This window comes from Scylla paramamosain, unplaced genomic scaffold (genome assembly GCF_035594125.1).
Source record: "Scylla paramamosain isolate STU-SP2022 unplaced genomic scaffold, ASM3559412v1 Contig44, whole genome shotgun sequence".
Lineage (NCBI taxonomy): Eukaryota > Metazoa > Arthropoda > Malacostraca > Decapoda > Portunidae > Scylla > Scylla paramamosain.
In genome coordinates this window covers 345,001-362,831 of record NW_026973709.1, presented here as the reverse complement: position 1 = coordinate 362,831, position 17,831 = coordinate 345,001, and the positions used below count along the sequence as shown (strand labels likewise).

The window sequence follows — 17,831 nt, the reverse complement described above, 5'->3', positions numbered from 1 at the left end:
GTGTGTGTGTGTGTGTGTGTGTGTGTGTACCCAGTACCAAGTGACTATCTCTCCCACTGCCGCGTGCATCACGCCTCGCTGCTGGTGTTGCAGACTATGCAATAGCAACTAAGAGTATGAGACAGTCAGACGCCATTCTGGCAATACCTTATCAACATATTTAAGTTGATGAAGAGACGAACACATCTCTTCTCTAATTCCGCCAAACAAATCGCCAGGGCGTCTCGCCTCGCTACGTCGAGCAGTGTGCAAACATCGTCTTCATTAACTATCAAATAGATCTAAGACTTTATCGTGAAGAATCACACACAGATTATCCTCCACTTGGGAGTGTGTGTGTGTGTGTGTGTGTGTGTGTGTGTGTGTGTGCGTGCGCATGTCTAGAGGGTGTTCACTCATCAGAAGCTAAATGCTCCTTATCTCGCTTGTTAAAGAGGCTGATTAGGGACGACAAACACTCAAAATAACACGACGCATCACTGCAGACTCAACAAGGACCAGATCCAGGTCACCAGAAGCAAAAAAAAAAAAAAAAAAGCAGTAGGGAGGGACACACACAGAGCTCGTGTCTGGAACAAGTTATCTGGAGCGGGAGGGTACAATGAACAAAGGAGAAAAGAACAACATAACCTAAAAAAAAAAAAGAAAATGGCGGGGGGCGGGAGGAAGGCGGAGGAATGAAGCAATGCAGGAAATGTGTGCGCTCAGGATGGAAGGCGTGGGAGTAGTCAGCTGGTGCGACGCTACACACACACACACACACACACATACACACACACACACACACACACACACACACACACACACACACACACACACACACACACACACACACACACAGAGAGAGAGAGAGAGAGAGAGAGAGAGAGAGAGAGAGAGAGAGAGAGAGAGAGGAGAGAAGAGATATTACTTCAAGCTTTCTGCATTACTGAGAAACGTACTAACCTGACTGGATGTGCTGCTGTAACTGTCTCATCGTGTTGCAGGTGCCTCCCTTGTGAGGAGGAGGAGAAGAAGGAGGAGGAGGAGAAGGAGGAAGAAGAAGGCAACGAAGATAGGTTAAAAGAAAGATAGAAAATGTTCATGAAAGAAGGAAAGAACACAAGCCAGCCTCGTTTTTGGCAACGTGAACCGCCATCACAAACACATCACCGCCTCTTTCTGTTTCTTCTCCTGCTTCTTCCCAATCCACCACCAGCCCCTTCCTCCTTCCCTCTTCAGCCTTCACTCACCCCATCATCCCGCACCTCTTCCACCAGTCCAGACTCCATCAGATTCTTCCCCAGCCCCCCACAAAAGCTAACCTCATTCTGCCCACCATTCCCCCAATCCCTGGCAACCTTCCTTCTTCTCCCGTGCACCCACAAACTCACACACTACACGTGACTTCAAGTAGTAATGGAAAGCGTGGGCATGTTTGCTATACTCATCCTCCTCCTGCTTCCTCCACCGGTAAGCTACGCATGGTCTTCAAGCACTCAACATGACCGCGTTACAGGCAAACCCCAGTTCACCACACACAGGCCGCTGTTCACTATTTCAGGGATGTCTGTCTTACTGTCTTTCCAACCCGCTCATTACTACCATCCCCACCACCACCACCACCATCACCACTGCATCACCGCGGACATCACAACGTCCAGCAAGGTCCAGTGTCGTGTTAGGCGGGCGCGTCCCTCTAATCCTTCCTAAGACTGACCGTGAACTCTACCGACGATGATAAAAGTTATGACAAATGAGTGAGGCGGGGCGTGGCGGCGCTGGGCGAGGCGGGGAGGCGCGAGGCGGTATGGCTCGGGGTGGGGTGGCGAAAATTTTAGGGGTTGTGAAGGAAGGAAAGGATGGGAGAGAGAGAGAGAGAGAGAGAGAGAGAGAGAGAGAGAGAGAGAGAGAGAGAGAGAGAGAGAGAGACGGATGATAGGGAGCGGAAAGAACGAAGTGCATGTGAGGAGAGGATGGGAAGAGAACGTGAATATTTATGGTTGTTGCAGTGTAGCGGGGCCTGAGTGAGGAGGCGAGGGAGTGAGAGTGAGGGGGTGAGGAGGGGAGAGATGGAGAGGCAGGGATGGAGGGCACGTGTGTGGTGAGGAGAGTTAGGGAAGGAGGATGTTGGGAAAAGAGTAGTGCGAGGAAGGGGAGGAGAATGAACGTGAAAACCTCTTTTGGCGTGGCAGAATGCAACCGGACCGGAGGAATGAAGTAAGTGAGTGGCTGAGAGGGACAGGAGGATGTAAGAGGCGGGAGGAAGAAGAATTATGACAAGGGGAAGGAAATAAGAGTGAATGAAGGGAGGAGAAAGCGACGGAGTGTGTGGTGTAAACATAGGCTGTGGGGTGTTTGCTGCTGCTGCTGCTGCCGCTGCTGCTGCTGTGTGTGTGTGTGTGTGTGTGTGTGTGTGTGTGTGTGTGTGTGTGTGTGTGTGTGTGTGTGTGTATGTGTGTGTGTGTGTGTGTGCCAGCTTAGTTCATAAAATCTCCTGGCCTCATCTCTGCACTTTATTGCATCTTCCCGGACTTGTCACTCTGCGTGCGCCTCTCCATGCATCTTTTATTAGTTTCAACTCAGTGTGATTCACGCCCATTAAATAGACAGAAAATTTGCACTTCTGGTTATTCTGTATTGCTTGATGATGGAATTATTTGCTTTTTCATCTTCAGTTATTAGTAAGTTTATTTTCAAGAGCTTAAGAAAGCAACAGGTACGAGTATATAGATAAGCGTGGCACAGCGCTTGGGAGCGATGCGCTGTGATACAGCAGGCAAGTTGGGCGTAGCTTGGCGAGAGCATGGCCGAGGTGTTCTTCCTGTAGTGTGCACTACTTAGGCTCAGAGTCATAACCAATTCCTATATCCAAGGAGGCTGCACGCATCACTGAAATCAGAGCTATTAGCAAATTCATCTTCAACGCCACTCCGTTGTGGTGAGGGACAAGCATCGGAGTGAAGGCCGCACGTTGCAGCCTGTCAGGCTCACTGCCCGGAGCCACTGGCTAATTGTTCCTCTATTGCACGTTCGATAGCGACACTGCAAGAATTGCTACTGCTGCCAGTGTGTACTGCACAGTAACTCTTGCAGCAAGCCAACTAGCTAGCTGTAATCATTACAAAGCCTCAGCTGACATTTATGACACTCCGCTTAGAGGCAAGGGTTACACTGGACGGGGACATCAGCTTTACAGCGAGGGAGTCCGGTGCCAAGCTGAGCACAAGACGGGTGGCCTCCGCTCGCCAGACACCAGACGGCGGTGCGAGTCATTAGCCTCTTGAAAAAGTTGAGTCATGCATGATTTGTGAAAAAAAGAAATGAAATAATTGCCTACACGATTGATGGCGCTTTGTTAACGTTTGCATCGCCCGGGAAACAACTGTAGCTACTTGACTATTTGTAGAGAAGAAGGGGAAGGCCACACTCATCCATGACATGGCTCACGTGACCAGTCTGACGTGTGAATGACCACCGCTTGGCATAACGTAAGCTGCAGCCTATGAGGTGAAGTCTGCAGGGCTGTGGTTTAGTAATTTTAAGTAGGGATGTGAGAGGATACACCAGGAATGATGACAAAAGAAAGGATGTACTCCAGAGCGGGTGTCGCCTGTCATCCGACAGCGATAAAGTGAACGCGTGGGTCACGGCAGAGGGAGAACTAACTCCCTGACGCTTCCCCAACACCGGTTATTGCTCTTATAATTAATGGCTGTACAACAGTTTAAGACAAAATTTCATTTGACCACTTGAAGACAAAAGACATTTATATCAATACTTAGAATGAGGCATCCTCAGCGTACTCCAGGACACACAGTGCAATGTACCACTGCTACAGTTGGCGGAATGAGGGAACACTCGTCCCTCCACTGCCGAGAAGGGAACCACATTTACCGCCTCTTGAGTGCCGTGAGAGTCATTCACTGGCTGACAGGTCCGCGACAGTTCGCTCCTTCACCAGCCACACAAGCCATCCACGTAATGAAAACACCTGATGAAAAGTGAGCAGGTTGGCGCTTGAGGCGACCACTACACAACCCACACGCCAACCCTGTGTAGCACATCACTCGCAGGCGTCAAGTGTGTCAGTCTGGCCGTGTGTGTGTGTGTGTGGTGTGTGTGTGTGTGTGTGTGTGTGTGTGTGTGTGTGTGTGGAAGAGAGAGATGAAGGCCCATGTACATCGTTTAGTTGAATTGCTGCACTGAATGTGTAGTGTGTGCTTCACACGGAGTGCAAGAGTGCACGCGGATGGGTAGTTTGTAGATAGTTTTAAACGGCACAGCGACATGAGAAAAAAAAAAAAAAAAAACTGGTGAACCAGTAGCGATGCCTGAACGCTCTTGCCTCGATTACCCGCCTTTACCATTCATCTGGCGCCTGACACATCAAACAACAGGCGTAAAAACTATACCGCGGCATACGCACGCCAGCGTTTGTAACCCAGACCTTTGGATGCACACCAAGAATAAACTTTTGCCTGTGTCTGCAGCGGCGATTACGAGTAGTGGACAGCGTGCCCCTGTACCTCCAAACATCGTATACTTGGCTTTTAGGCTGGAGCTGACTAACTTTATAGCACGCCCACTGTGCACTTACTGTAAAGCATCGCAGTGTTACGACATTTAACGGCAAGCCTCGTCGTATTCGGAAGTCGAGGGGTTACGGGAGAGTTGTAACGAGTGGAAGTGAGCACCCTTAACTCCAGACATCAAACAACCCCCGCCCCATGCCATACAACCTCCCGCGTCACCCCGACACCCGCCCCCCCGCGTTCACACTCCCCGGCAGGCAAAATGGATCCTCATCAAGGGTAAAACACGATAATACGCCTCGATGACCAAAATTTACTACAGATACATGTTCATCCCAGACCCTTCCCTCTTTATAGCAGAACCCCCCCCCCACCTTTCTGCGTGTGGGTGTGTGTTGCAGGCCGAGCTGAGCAGCCGAAAGCTACTTGTAATTAAGTTCTCGCTGGTCTCTCTCTGTCAGCAGCGCAGGTCCGTGCTGGCAAAGCGCCGGTGTCTGCTACACTGCTTTGTTGCCTAGCTGCTAAAAAGAGCGGCACGTCATGCTTCTCTTTCACGATTTCCCTCCGCTCATAAGAGACTACAACGCGACTTTTATGCAGATTCACTAAAGCATATGCCGCTATTTGCTTCTGTAATGTGCATAATTTTTACATTATCCTCCTGCTGTATGAGAATAGCTGTTAGCAAGAAACACGCCAAAGCAACACCACTCTCAACTAACTGACTTACTGAACCACTTGTAAAATCCACATGAGTTTTTGTTGTACTCAAGAAAAAAAAAAGTAAAAAAAGTCACCTCTCTCTCTCTCTCTCTCTCTCTCTCTCTCTCTCTCCCTCTCCCTCTCTCTCTCTCTCTCTCTCTCTCTGACGACAGTGTGTGTGTGTGTGTGTGTGTGTGTGTGTGTGTGTGTGTGTGTGTGTGTGTGTGTGTGTGTGACATTCACTGTGGCAGAGGGAGTGACAGAAACCGGAAGGTGAAATTTACACCTTTGTTTTCTGGCGATGATTCGAGGAAAAAGATTGAATAAATTAGTAAAGAATCATTGAATCAATAGCCGACACGTGTACATAAAGACGCACTTAAGCTGCATACATAGGTACATTCAATACTATAGAGATTTATATATGTATTATAACAAAGAGCACGGCGGTGTCGACTAGGAAGTGTTCCATCACAACCACCACCACCACCACCACCACCACCTTCCCCCATCCCCCAAATACTCGCATAGCACACAACACACAATAAAATTTCAATCAATCTCCTGCTATGCTTCAATTCCTGAACACACACACACACACACACATACACTAACAGGGATAACACTTTACTCCCCATTTCCTTCAGTAAGTTTTCAGAATTTCTTTTCAATGTTGTTTATCATGCCAAATGAAGAATCACGCTTTACTTTTTTTTTTTTTTAATTAATTCCCCTCTCTGTTTTTTCTTCCAGGTTGTGCACAAGACCCTCAATGTTGTTGGCATTGCCGTGCTGTGCTATGCTGTGCTGTGCTGTGCAAGGCTCGGGGATGTATTAATACTGGTGGTGATGGCCACGACACACTGACACACACACACACACACACACACACACACACACACACACACACACACACACTGATAGCACCACACACATACAAGGCTTAAGGGAGGATATATCACGTAACACACCACACATACACACGCACAAGAGTAATACATATATACACATGCAGATATACCTTCCTAACAATATAAAATAAACAGTGAGCGTGAGAAAACAGGAAGGTCTTAGGACTAATCCTCGTTGGTGATAAGAGAGATGCACTGTAGATCATTGCTGTGGGCCTCACCGGAAGGGAGGGTGAGGTTAATAGATACGGAAGAGATGGATGGGGAAGAGAAGCTGAAAAAAATAATAGAATAAAAATGAATTAGAGTTGGATGGTAAACCGGATCAAGTGCAAGGCAAAGGTGAACGGTAACGATGAGGCCCGGGGGTACGAGAGAGAGAGAGAGAGAGAGAGAGAGAGAGAGAGAGAGAGAGAGAGAGAGAGAGAGAGAGAGAGAGAGAGAGAGAGAGAGAGAGAGACTCGCCTTTCTCTTTAACGCTGCTGTGACAAGGGATGAGGAGGGAAACGAGTGCCCTGCAGTGAGGAGGGCAAGGCACAGGGACGGCAGGGACAGGGAGAGGGAGAGGTGCTTCAGGGATGAGTGCTTGTGACTACTGAGGGAGATATGGACGGTAGCTGGGGAGAAGCAGAGAGAGCGAGAGTGAGGAGGAGGTCAGGGAAGAGCAAACAGGCAGGTGAGAACTTTGTGACGTCTCTTTCACTCAGCCATACACTCACTCAGTTGTCGTAAGCTTGGAAACACAAGAACTGGTGTGGTGAAACAGAAAAGTTTATGCCGCGGTTTGACATTTCCCGCCCTGAACACTGAACACGCCGGGCATTAGTAAGGGCGGCCAAAGGTGGGTGTGTGGTGTGTGGCAGCAGCAGTCAGTGACTAGTGCCGGCGGGTGGCGGCGGCGGCGGTGTTGGAGGTGGTGCCTTACAAGGCGTGCAGGAAAGCCATGACGGCTTTGGTGGCAGCATGCAGACGGGCGGCAACGGACGGTCTGCCAAGTCTACCTGGGCTGGGCGGACTAGCACCCTGGCTGCTGCTGGCGGCGTGGACACAAGCGGCCGTCGCAAGAGTCAACGTGAAATGTAAGTATAACTTTACATTTCTAAATAATAGCTGTTCACCCAGAAAACCACAGATTCTTCTAGTGAAACTATTCTACATTGAGTTACTTTTGGGAACTTCGTCACCTTTACGCAGCACCTTTAGTTTTTACTTGGTGCAAATATTGCTTCAGAGCAAACTGTACTGCAATACCACTGGGATGAAATTGCGGGATGTGGTGCCCACGACAGCCACCCGCATCCACTGCAATCAATATCTTGCTTTTTCATCTTTTTTTTCTGTTTTCCAAAGTCATTAGCTCCCACTATCCCTCCTCACTTGTGCCACCTTTATACTAACAAACTAAAATGTTACTTAATTATCTGTATTATGCAAGCGGCGATGCTTTTTATAAGCCAGTTTTCCTGTGGGTCAGTCGGTGTCTGCTGAATGATCCTTTGGATTGATGAATATACCCCACGATGCAGGAAAGGTCTTGTTATCTCACTGAGTGCTGAAACACACACACACACACACACACACACACACACACACACACACACACACACACACACACAAACTTTTAATACGTATACATTTCGCTAGTAACTATGCTTCCCCTAAACCTAATAATAAGTAAGTATCATAATGAGTGTTTCATATATACACAGTTAACAAGTTGCCAGAGGTTGCTGCACAGTAAATAATAAGATATTACAGACAACAAATTCATATCTACAAATGAGACAGCAAATGGTGGCGCACAACGAGCCGTACATTGGCCTGGAACAGTTCCAGTAATAATAACACCGCGGGAACGCTTCGCCATGCTTGTTAGTCAGTTAATAATGTTTATTAAAAATATAACTTATACGTGATTAGGAATTGGAACTACCTGAACGAAAAAAAAAAAAAGTTTTAATTTTAAAATCTGGTTTGGCCTCTCAAGTTTAATGAAATGATTTTGTGCCGCGTTGTTCTGGTTCCTCTGACTGATGTAGGTCTTAGATACATATATTTTGTGTGACAGAACACTACCTACGTTTTGGCTTGCCTGCAACAACTCAGTATACAAAGCAAGTAATGGAGAGAGAGAGGTGACAGGTGACAGGATCAAATTGAGTGTGGGCGGGGCTTTCACTCAGCACAGACATGGATTACAGTCTTCGCCCACCTCCGCCCAGTAATGACGAAACAATGCTGATCAAAACTGCACTTTGATGGAGGCGCGAAGTGACTTAGCATCATGAGTTGAGCCTATAGTTTTAATATACTCGTATTGCTTTCTGTCAAGAGTGATTCCTCCCGCGACTTAATACTTTAACCTGTCTTCCTGCCGTGTCTCAGTTAATCAATAAAGCGGCTTCCTACCTTTTCCACTCACACCGACGGATATTTCATCTCATGATTTGCATTCCTTAATCTCCTGTATCCTCTCAAAGCCAGCTGCCCACACCTGTCCCCGTCCCACATCTCTTCACCTGTCACCTCCAACCACTTTGCAGTTCCAGTCTGTAATCTTATAAAAACAGCTGCACTATTTAGCTCAATCTGACTAACGTGCTAACCAGTATTCGCCCTGGACCCACGAAATTGCATTGCACGTTAGCATCCACCCTGCTTAGTGTACCACCCCGCGCTGACTGGTGTGTGTCTCTGTGTGTGTTTTTTGTGTGTTTTTAGAATGAATTGAACTTAGTTGATTGAATCCACTCAGACTTTATGAATAAGTAAGCAATGCATCTCCATCAAAATTTATGAAATTATGCAAAAATACATGCAGTATGAAATAAACATATTCAAAACGAAATGGCTTATTAAGTATAATACTTTTGAACACTGCATACATATCACGCAGTGCCACAATTTCCCCTTTACAGTGAGACAACAGCGTGGAATTCGTCTCTTGCACCACCACCACCACCACCACCACTGCATTTGTTCCAAAGTCTATCCTCTGTGTACACATCTGCGTGTGTGCGTGTTCGAAGCTGTCTGCTCTTTGTTTACGAACAAAAGCCGGACTGTTGTTAATACTTTACAGCACTATTTTCCAACCTGGGGGAAATTTTAGGATTTCAGGGGGAAAATCTATTGAGGGAAATAAAAACTACCAGCTATTGGACGACAGAAAAAAAAAAAAAAAACTCATAATATGGTTGTTAAGTTTTGTTGAAGTACTATATATAAATACAAATCAAAATTTATGCTAGGATTGCCTTTAGTAATGACTTTGTACGAGTTTTTACATTTCCTTTTCACTCTATGAAGGAGGAAATCCTAACAGGTGAACTGGTTGAAAGGGGAAAAGACGAAAAAAAAAAAAAAGTTTGTGAACTACTGGTTTACATAATCTGTTTCATCGCTATTTGTGGCTAATCATTCAACTAAGTCTTCAGCAGCGCACATATATGTTTATCAACACTCCTTTGAGCATCCGCAGTTCGCACGACAGCTAGGAACACAACATGCTATTATGAGCACAGGTGACAGGGAAACAAGGGGACAGCTATAGTTAACTTTGAACACAACACTTGGAACAAATGCATACTCTGTACCAATTAAGCTTCCCTGTTCAGTACTCACCGAGCTGCTCAACGCCTCGTCACTTACACCCACTGCTAGCTTCCTAACTCCCGTGGTCTTCAATATATGTCACTGTCCACTGACGACACGAATACGTAGACACGTACCTCTCACAAACCTTAAAAGACAAACTGGCAACCGCAAGGCAGCTAGCCGCTCTCTGTTATATCTATCTATATATATGTATATTTTTCTCTAAACAGTGATGATTGACTATTTTTTTTTGCTGAATATGAATAAAAATATTTTTTGTGATGAAAATATTACATATAAATTGTAAATAAAGACCATATTAGTGACCCACACTAATTGTTTTACTGATTAGGCTAAACGAGCATTTGCTATAAGTTACCAATCCATTCCTATTACATAATTTTGTTTGCATTATGGTTTTTTTTGTGCATTTATTCTTCCTTTTATTTTCCTAATCAGTCTTATTTTGATTTTACCTTCATACTGTATTGACAAGCCAAGAAAATGTTCAAAAATGTCGAGATGATCCTCTATTAGTAATCTCATTTCCTTTTTTTTCTTGTTTTTCTTATGGATCTTTCAGCTATATTCTTCTTATTGTTTTGTTAAAAAAAAGAGAAAAAGAAAACACAATTTCATGATATATAAATGTGAAAAGACGAATGATTATGAATGACATTTGATATCATCGTACGCCGATGGCGGGAAGAGGCTGCTGTGCGTAGCAGATTGCGCAAAGTATTCTTGTGTTTTCTTGCTCGAAGTGTTGACGTGCCGTGATCCTGACGAAGGGGAGAGTGTACCAGTGTTCAGGGATAGACGAAGCGTCATGCACTGGTGAGTACTAGAATCACGCTAGCACACAAAAATAGTGTCACATTTCATCATGACATTGAGTGTGATCTTTGCAATTGTACAACCTGCTCCAACTTGCCTAACTCGTTCATAATCCCGTCACTCCCTATCCCTGCCTACTCAGGGCTTCCATCTACCCTTCACATCTCTCCTTCATAATATTCTTTTGCTATCTCTCTCTCTCTCTCTCTCTCTCTCTCTCTCTCTCTCTCTCTCTCTCTCTCTCTCTCTCTCTCTCTCTCTCTCTCTCTCTGCATTGAGCGTTCTGACCACTGAGAGCAAAATAACCTTTCTTTTTTTATTGCAATGACAAATGTTGGTGAGGCATTTTAAGGGAGTGTTAGGAATGTTTTGTGGTCCTGATATCCAACAAGTCCATTACACAAACAATATATTATTTTTAAGCTGTTTTCATGTTTTTGATACGATTTTGTAAGTGTTTCTTGACATGTGGGTGGGAAGGAGAGAGGCTAATAATGATAGTAATAGTAGCAGTAGTAGTAGTAGTAGTAGTAATAAGGTAACAAGCGTCATACTGTCGTTAGCTGCTAAACAGTTAAAGGAAGCCTTGTGGGAAAGCATTGTCGGTGAGGTAATGACAGGCTCCCATGCAATAGTAATGGCTAAACTTGCAACCAATGGCTCCAGGTGACGTCACGCAAGCCATGTTCGCTCACCATTGCATTTTTAACCCTAATTCAAGGTGCGGTTTTTTTTTTTTTTTTTTTTTTGTCTTTCGTTAAACTTTCATGATAACTTCCTATCAAATGAAAACTTTGTGATATTTCAAGAATTAGAAAAAGAAAAAAGAAAAAAAGAAATTGAGAGAGAGAGAGAGAGAGAGAGAGAGAGAGAGAGAGAGAGAGAGAGAGAGAGAGAGAGAGAGAGAGAGAGAGAGAGAGAGAGAGAGAGAGAGAGAGAGAGAGAGAGAGGTTAAACTTTCATGATAACTTGCTCTCAAATGAAAACTTTGTGATATTTCAAGAATTAGAAGAAGAAAAAGAAAAAAAAATCGAGAGAGAGAGAGAGAGAGAGAGAGAGAGAGAGAGAGAGAGAGAGAGAGAGAGAGAGAGAGAGAGAGAGGAGAGAGAGAGAGAGAGTGTGTGTGTTGGTATGAGTGAACAGTGGTGTTTGGCGTACACCTAATGTGAGGCGAAAAGTGAAGAAGATGAAGGGCGGTGAAGGAAAACGAGAAGGGGAAGCATTAGGTCGTGTGTGATGAAACAGGATATACGTTGCCTTAATAATAAATGGAATGTATTTGATTTTCCTTCCTTGCGTAATTCTCCTCCGAAAAATATGTATTCAACAAATATTTGCCAGTGGAAGTTGGAATGAGAAGTTTAATAATCGCTCTCGGGCAGAAACTGTACCTTTGTTTTGTACAGCTTGTATGCTTTAATGGAAACTATGTAGCTTTGTGTTCGCTCTTTCCATGAAAAATCCGCGCCATGTCAACATTGCCTCATTATGAAATATTTACATCATCCAAGAGTAATGAAAGATCGTAGAAAACACACAGATGAATGTAGATTTCAACTTAAAACGAAGTCAATGGTTTTTCAAGACTGTTTATATGATTCTAGTGATATAGTAAGGATATCATCAGTAGAAAAGAAAATGCCTTTGAGAGCTCGAAAGCTGATCCCTGTGGCAGTCCTGATGATTGGCAAAAGTGTATAACAACTGCATCGCCTCCCACAAGACACTCGCTGTAGAATTTCCAGACTCGTGTTTCTGTTACTTGTGTTCAGTGTGGTGTTTGTTGATGGAGGGCAGTGAGGCTCTGGTGCCTTAGCGAAACAATTCCTTGCCTTTCCACTGTTAAGTAAACACGCTTCTCTTTGCTAACATACAACACATCCTCTCGCAATGTAGATATTCCACCTTTAGTCTGTAGTCTTCACCGCCTCATAGAGTCTTCCAAGGTACGCTGAACTGCATCCTTTGTAGTAGACGGAATCACTCACTTACTGACTTAATTCCTTGTCTAGAGTTTAAGTGATAAAGTGTGTCTTCCCGCTGTCTTCCCTCAGAACGCTATGCTAGTCACACCAAGAGCAATTGTCTCGCGGCGTCTGTCCTGCTGCGCTGGTTCATCTTTCTCCGTCACATTGCTGCTGTTCGTTGTATCTTCACCACCCTCACAGCGGGCGCTCCTAACCTGGTAACTGTCTCTCCCAGTCCAGCGGCTTCCTATCCATCATGCGAGGTATCTCATTCACTCACACCTGACGGACGAAATCGGGGAAGCGTAGACACACAGCTCAATACTCCACGCTCTGTCCAGTATTACCTGCTTCCATTTTCCTCGTACATTTCTCGTCCTCTTTTCCAGCCCCACTTCATGCCGTCTTTATTGAGATGCACACACACACACACACACACACACACACACACACACACACACACACACACACACACACACACACACACACACACACACACACACACACACACACACACACACACACACACACACACACACACACACACACACACACACACACACACACACACACATTACTTGCTTTCTTTTATAATTTACCCACTTTCCCTATTCCGCCCTGGCCATTCTCTCTCTCTCTCTCTCTCTCTCTCTCTCTCTCTCTCTCTCTCTCTCTCTCTCTCTCTCTCTCTCTCTCTCTCTCCCTCTCGTTTTACAAGCTAATTAGTGTTAGAGAGAGAGAGAGAGAGAGAGAGAGAGAGAGAGAGAGAGAGAGAGAGAGAGAGAGAGAGAGAGAGAGAGAGAGAGAGAGAGAAGACTGGGTAAGAAGACAAAAAAAGGATAAAACAAATGATGAAGAGAGTGGGTCATTAGTAAGACGCGGGACAAGTAAAGGGTATTTATAGAGATTAATGCAATGGTAGAGGGGGACCAAGTGAAACTGCCAGTGTAGAGGGAGGGAGAAGGTGTGTTGTATTTGTGTGTGTGTGTGTGTGTGTGTGTGTGTGTGTGTGTGTGTGTGTGTGTGTGTGTGTGTGCTTCGTATGAGCTTGTATTTCAGACTAAAGTTTTTTCTTCTTATTATTTTTGTATCTATAACAAAAAATGTATGTAAAGTATTCATAGGTTTCCATAATATTTAAGTAGAGTTTTTTTTTTTTTCTCTTCGTTGTGATATTTTAGATGAAATGAAAAGTTAGGTGTGAGTGCTGCTAACAAAGGTCAACAAACTGGGGGGGCCTTCAGAATTTCCCTCGAGAAGCACCTACGTCAAGATCGAAGCTTACCTGGCGTCACTCACACGTACCTTGCACATGACACACCTGGTATATCTGTGGCTGCAGAGCGGCGTGAGGAAGCCAAGGTGCACTACAAACTAAAAAGATGTGGTGAGCTCATGGCCTCGGGTTTGCTATCGGCAGTGTTTGTGATCGTGGCGCTCTTGGCGTAATATTGACGAGCGGTTAAGCCACCCGGGCGGCTCCGGCACCGTAAGGGTTAATGATTCTCGCCGGGGAAGGCCAAACTTTTCTTCACTAGCGTCGTTAGTGTCTGGAGTTCCTTATCCTTCAATATCACGGAAAGTTTAACAATTACAGCTTTCAATTGCTGATTAGACAGACTTCAAACTGCAATCTGCAACTGAGATACAACAAAATTTTTGCTCTTCTGAATGAATTTATGACCTTTCCTCACTGTACCATGGTAGTTATTCTACTGGCGATCACTCATATCATTCCTGCAAAAACTTCCATGCAGTTTTTTCCTATTCTCTCAGGAACGGTTAGTGGGGGTGGTGGATGAGGGGGGGTGGAGCTCCGCTTCATCCCAAGGAAGCCGACAAAAATGTCTCCTCTTCTTTCCTTTCCTCTCCTCCTGTCCTTTGCTCGTCAATCAAGAGTGTTGTGCTAAAGCGGCCAGCGTGCCGAGGAGGGGTGAGGAGGCTGTGTCCTCGAGGCCGGCAGCAAGCAAGGGTTTGGTGCGGGGCGGGGAGCCGTGATGGCATTGTCACCGCCATTAATCTGGACGGGCTGTCCTGTTAACCAAAATAACAAGGTACTCGCCGAGCTGCTCCTCTCCTCCCCACTCCACTCCACACCTCCACCAGGCCGCGGCCTCCTTCCAGCCACATCTCAGGCGGCTTATGGCTCACAATGACAGGTGCTGACGCCATCAAGCTGCTGACTTGCATAATATTCATATAATCATCAAGACAAACACGGTGGCTCCCCGCCACAACGTGATCCTTTTTACGTCTTTTTAATTTCAAGCCTGTTTAAATTTTTTAAGGTGGGGGAAATCTTATAAAATTACGTGGTGGTGACTTACTCCCGCCTCCTCTTACCTTGCTATGGCAGATTACCATCCACTTTCACCATCATTTTCATACACTATGTGGTGTGAAGATTTTTCTTTTTTTTTTTTTCTTTTTTCATCGATCCCTTGACTGCTTACAGTATATGCTGGTGGCTGTGGATTCTGTTCTATTTTTTCATCGATCCATTGACTGCTTACAGTATATGCTGGTGGCTGTGGGTTCTGTTCTATTTTTTCATCGATCCCTTGACTGCTTACAGTATATGCTGGTGGCTGTGGGTTCTGTTCTAATTTTTTCTTGCCCCGTCCAGCACAGCGTTGTCTATTCCGAGTGGCACTGAAGCCCCTTGGTGGGATCTTCAGTGCACGCGGGTCACTGGGTGAGGGCAGCGGAGGCACAGGCTCCTTGCATATTTGGCAATCGATAGCTAACCGAGTTACCCGCCCACCAGTCCCTGCATCATGCCATTGATTGCATCTCTTATTTGATCTGCACCTGCGTTTGGTGAGATTGTGCGGCTTTGCCAGCGATAAGGAATGAGCCGTGGCATCACCTCTCAGCCCAGCGCTGCCACACACGGGACTGACTGTTTGACCTCAGCCCCACGCTGCTCCACCCTACATCGCTGTGTTTGGCTAGTGTCACATGATGAAATAACCTCTCTCTCTCTCTCTCTCTCTCTCTCTCTCTCTCTCTCTCTCTCTCTCTCTCTCTCTCTCTCTCTCTCAAACACACACAGACGCACACACAAAGCCATTACTCCTCAAATACCGGAAATCTTGGGTTGCAGGTCCTTCCTGATATAAATTAAGTTATGAGGCAGTGATGAACCCAGGCCGCGGTGTGAATGGAATCCCGCAGTCCCAATAACGCACAGTGGCAATATTTCTGCCGCGGCGGCCCAGACTATTCTTTGGGAATGAACACTGACTCAAAATTGGTTTCCGGAAATTGCAACGACCAATAGTTCTTTTGTGGTGGCGGTGTGGTAAGGGCGACGCGGGGTGCACGATAATGTAAGGCCTCAGTCAGCGCGGCGCAGCGCGGCGGGGCGGGGCGGGGCGGGGCGGGGCGGCGCCTTTTTTTGGCGAGCCCTGCAGGGAAAGACGTGTGGGAGGCTGCGCCTAAACTGGTTACATCCACTGTGTGTGTGTGTTGCCTGCTTCTTCGGTGCATGGCGCTTGTTTGGTGCCTGGAGGATGTATTGGTGGGCTCGCTGAGGAGCCACACAAGGCTGCCCACGGAGTTGACTGTGTTACGTGTCTGGAAATATGAGAGAGAGAGAGAGAGAGAGAGAGAGAGAGAGAGAGAGAGAGAGAGAGAGAGAGAGAGAGAGAGAGAGAGAGAGAGCCGTGAAGGACACAATATTCCGTCTGTCCCCTGTCCCTTATATTGGTGGCAAAAATATGGTGTTTTGGAAAATGTCTTTAAAATACTCTTTTCTTGTCCTTATAGTTTAATTATCTAGTTAACTAACCAATTAATTAATTAATTAATTAGTTAATTTCTATTCGTATATAAGTTAAGACAATTTTGTGTGTTAGCTGCACATTTGTTCAGCGTGGTGGACCGCGCTGGCTGTTGTCGGGCAGAATGGTTCCAGCACAACCTTGTGTAGGAAGAACACATAATACTGGGTTATGCACGCATGCTTTTAAAGTAATATATTTCTGCAGAGTGCAGCGGGCATGTCAACAGAAGAAAAAACAAACAAACATATATACTGTTTATTTAAGCTTACGAGAGGCCAGCGCAAGCTTTTAAACAAAAATGCAGTTGTTTCGTGAAATATTAATGAAGCTTTATAACGGCGCACACGCTCGGGTGGTGAGATAAGGAAGCAGCAGTGGTGGCAGCGTCACTTTGTAGGGGTTGTTACGGAGCCTTCCTCGCTCCTGGCGCTGCACCTCAGGCTGTTAGTTGTGTACTCAGTGGTGACGCAGTGCCCGGGTGGCTGCGACCCTTCCTTCCCCTGGAGAGGTACCCAGGTGGTGGCCAGCTCATCACCCTTTGCCTTCTCTTCCCTGGCTCCGTTCTTTTCCCTCCGGATTGCTCACTCCTTTACTTTTATTTTTCTATTTTTCTTTCACCCCCCTTGACCATCTCTCGTCTTTTCATTCCTGCTTTCCTCCGTTCTACTCCCTTCTCTCTCTTGCTTTCATCTCTCTCTCTCTCTCTCTCTCCTCCTCTCTCTCCTCTCGTCTCTCCTCTCTCTCTCTCTCTCCTCTCTCTCTAGACACACACAGACACTTGTTTGTGATTTTAAGCTGCACGGGTTTTGAATGGAACCTTGGTCAAAGCACGATTCAGAAAGATCTCGGTGAGGATCTAAAAAAATATGAGTGTGCCTTCTTCCTCCTTCTTTCTCTTCCCCCTCCTCCTGCCTCCCGAGGGTCGTGCATGCATATCCTGGTGGTGCTCATGTTCTGTGTATCCCGATGTCACAAAAAAGTTTAGAGGAAAACGGGGAAACGGAAAAAAAATCAGTCCAACAATGAAGTTGAGAACAAACCAAAAGCGAGAGACTAACAAGGCAAGCAATTACTGCAGACCGTCTCTCTCTCTCTCTCTCGTCTCTCTCTCTCTCTCTCATCTCTCTCTCTCTCTCTCTCTCGCTCTCTCTCTCTCGTCTCTCTCTCTCTCTCTCTCGTCTCTCTCTCTCTCTCTCTTTGTGTGTGTGTGTGTGTGTGTGTTTCGGTGGTGAAAAAAAAATTATATATATATATATATATATATATATATATATATATATATATATATATATATAATATATATATATATATATATATATATGTAATGTATATATATATATATATATATATTATATATATATATATATAGTATATATATATATATATATACTATATATATTATATATATATATATATATTATAGTATATATATATATATAGTATAATATATATATATATATATATATATAATATATATATATATATATATATATATATATATATATATATATATAT

General features: G+C 45.2%; 2 long non-coding RNA genes across 4 annotated transcripts in view; one reads left to right on the top strand and one right to left on the bottom strand.

Moving 5' to 3' along the window:
- LOC135098089 (uncharacterized) overlaps positions 1-9,901 on the bottom strand; it is a 92,428-nt gene extending 82,527 nt beyond the window's left edge. The window contains exon 1 of one of the 3 annotated variants that reach the window (XR_010266536.1): positions 9,752-9,901. This is a non-coding gene — a long non-coding RNA (uncharacterized LOC135098089). The remainder of the gene's footprint in view (positions 1-9,751) is intronic. The other 2 variants (XR_010266539.1, XR_010266538.1) reach the window with 2 other exon arrangements.
- The window catches only part of LOC135098090 (uncharacterized), a 113,279-nt gene that overhangs the window by 26,480 nt on the left and 68,968 nt on the right, over positions 1-17,831 (top strand). The window contains exon 2 of the long non-coding RNA XR_010266542.1: positions 6,851-7,206. This is a non-coding gene — a long non-coding RNA (uncharacterized LOC135098090). The remainder of the gene's footprint in view (positions 1-6,850; positions 7,207-17,831) is intronic.